This window comes from Gorilla gorilla, chromosome 9 (genome assembly GCF_029281585.2).
Source record: "Gorilla gorilla gorilla isolate KB3781 chromosome 9, NHGRI_mGorGor1-v2.1_pri, whole genome shotgun sequence".
In the NCBI taxonomy this organism is placed as follows: Eukaryota; Metazoa; Chordata; class Mammalia; order Primates; family Hominidae; genus Gorilla; species Gorilla gorilla.
The window spans coordinates 131933167-131936170 of NC_073233.2; positions in this window are offsets into that span (position 1 = coordinate 131933167).

Genomic DNA, 3004 nt, shown 5'->3' on the forward strand with positions numbered 1-3004 from the left:
AAACATTGACCCCACTCATTGACACTCCCGTCTTAAAGTCTCAGGCTATCTTGAACTTCACATGATTAAAATTTTCATATTTCATCAAATTGGAATATGAGGCTATCTTAGGGATTGGGTCCTCCTGGTGCAGTAGAAGTTTTAGAGTTGTATTTGTTTTATTTTTGTAAGTTCTAATATCTATGTTGATGATTTCAATAATCCTATCCCTTTTATTTATTCTCATATTTGAAAAAATCTGACTTTAATGTAGCTTAAGTCACATACCTTAAAGATAGGACACATTGTATCTCAGCTCTACTAATAGCAGAGATCCTGGTTTGTTTTGTATTGGTGAAACAGTTTTATAGTATTTTCCCATAAACTATTAATAAAAATTCTGAACTAAGATGATATATTGTATTCAGTTAAAATGTAATTTCTGCTTCAATTTTAATTGTATAGAATACCAACTTTTTTCGACATCAAGCCAACATATGTCTTCCCTCCTGCTTTGGTTTCATTTTCCCTGTCTCAGGTGGTAGCTATTAAATAAGAAACATAGATGAGATGGAATTGTCTTCTCTTATAAGAACATTTTCCTAGGTTTATGAGCATGTAGAGTAGGGGAGAATGGTAGTGGCAAAACATGTTCTGTAACAAAATCAATATTAGAAAATATTTAGACATCTGGGATAGAGGTATGTGTGATACCTAGTAGGTTGTAGTTGGGAGAGCACATATGAACGTCATGTTTCTGGAGCCTCTTGGGGGATGGTGAAGTGTAAGAGAAACAGGAGGGGAGTCATGTATGAAGCCTGGTATTTTCTGGGTCATTTGGGAGGCTGTGGGAAATCCCACTATGAGTTGTGCTAAGATCCTTACCTGATCTGAGAGACTTGAGAGACACCCTTTTAAATAGAGGCAGGAATGGGGGCACCAGTAGCAGTAGCAGGAATGAATCCTTCCTCAAAATCTAGCTTTGAAATTGAGAAAACTAATCATAATAGGATAATAATAAGATATATGTATTTTCTTACTCTCCGTGATCAAAAATGGCAGTTCTGTAATACTGCTGCGAGGCATAATGTTTCATGACTCACTGTCATTTATTGAGCGGTTATCACCTGCCAGACACAGTGCTAAGTACTTTACATGTTTCATCTTATTTAATACTTATAACTTCTCAGTCAGGTAAGTGAGGCTAGTAATACCAAGTAATATGTGAGGAAACTAGAGATGAATTTGGTATACTGTAAACTTTTGAAATATTAACTGCTACCAAAAAGTAAATTCTTAGAATTAATAAAATGTGATGTGTAGAATTCAGAATAACCTCACAGATCCCCTAGACCACCTTCGTTGTATATCCTCCCTATATAATCACTGTCCCGTCAGTGTGGGTGGGACTTGGGAAAATGACAGGATTTCACTCCACTGATTCCATTATATTACATAATACATTAGCAGAGCAAACTGGAGAGAGATTTTCTTGCTGGTATTAAAGAAGTAAGCTGTCATGTTGTAGAAGGCCAGGTAACGAGGATCCTAGGATCTAGGATGGCTTCTATAAGCTGAGAGTGATATGCCCTGCCAACAACCAACAGGAAAACTGGGACCTCAGTCCTAAAACTTTAAGGAACTGAATCGTGCCAAAAGCAATAATCTTGGAGGATGATCCCAAGCCTCAAATGAAATTGCAGCCTCTGGCTGATATACTGATTAAAACCTGCTGAGACCGTGAGCAGAGGGTCCAACTGACCTGACCCACAGAGAGGGTGAAATAATAAATTTACATGCTTTATGCCACTGTTTATGGTCATTTTTAATATATCAGTGAAAATCTAATACAGTGTGTTTCTTTACTTTCTTCTGCATGTGGGTCTCTATTTATGTGTGTTTGTGTTTGAGTAACAGAGAGAGAGAGAGAGAGAGAGAGAGAGAGAGAGAGAGAGAGAGAGAAAGATTGGAAAATTACTTCATCTTTGTGAAAGAAGCTTTTTAACAGTGAAGGCCAGGATAACTGTAGAATTATCTACCATGGTTGATGCCGTTTCCACGTAAAGAATGGGTTATCAGTTCTCAATTAACTGCTACATGCTGGATGCTCTTTATATCCCAGTGGGGAGAGAGATGAAGGGTGAGAAGAAATGTCCAACTCATGACAGCGTTCATCCTCATGGACCTTCCCCATGTCCCAGCTCTGGACGCCCCACTCTTTGGAGTCTTCCTGGTGGTTTATGTGCTTACTGTGCTGGGGAACCTCCTCATCCTGCTGGTGATCAGGGTGTACTCTCACCTTCACACCCCCAAGTACTACTTCCTCACCAATCTGTCCTTCATTGACTTGTGGTTCTTCACTGTCTTGGTGCCCAAAATGCCGAGGACCTTGTTGTCCCTGTTGTGGCAAGGCTGTGTCCTTCCACAGTTGTATGACCCAACTCTATTTCTTCTATTTCCTGGGGAGCACCGAGTGTTTGCTCTACACGGTCATGTCCTATGATCGCTATAGAGGAAATACTCAGCACTTCCCAGGTAGTGAAAACACTCCCCACGAAGTGAGCCAAATGCTAGTGCCCCGGGGGGCACACGTGCTCCCACTCATCATCCTGGCAGATCTGAGTGGGTAACTAAGAGTTGATAGTTCTTAGTGGGCAATTCAAAATTAGTAATATAATTTAGTTATCCAAGTGAAATTTATTACATGTATAGGTCTCAGCATTAAACATTATTCCAAACAACCTGCACAGTTATAATTCTTTCACAGATTATCTAAGACATTTTTAAATTCACAGCTAGATTTTTATTTATGATGAACATGCTTATAGTATCTATTGATGCATTTCTCATCAATAGATTTTTTTTAACTTTTAAAAATATATATATATTGTAGTTGGGTCTCAGGGATACACAGTGGAATCATTCATATATGTGAGCTGATGATATGCTTTTGTATTTTTTTGTGTGTACACAAAAATTTAAGAATTTACAATCGTGGGGGATATTGTTTAAGGATAACAAATAT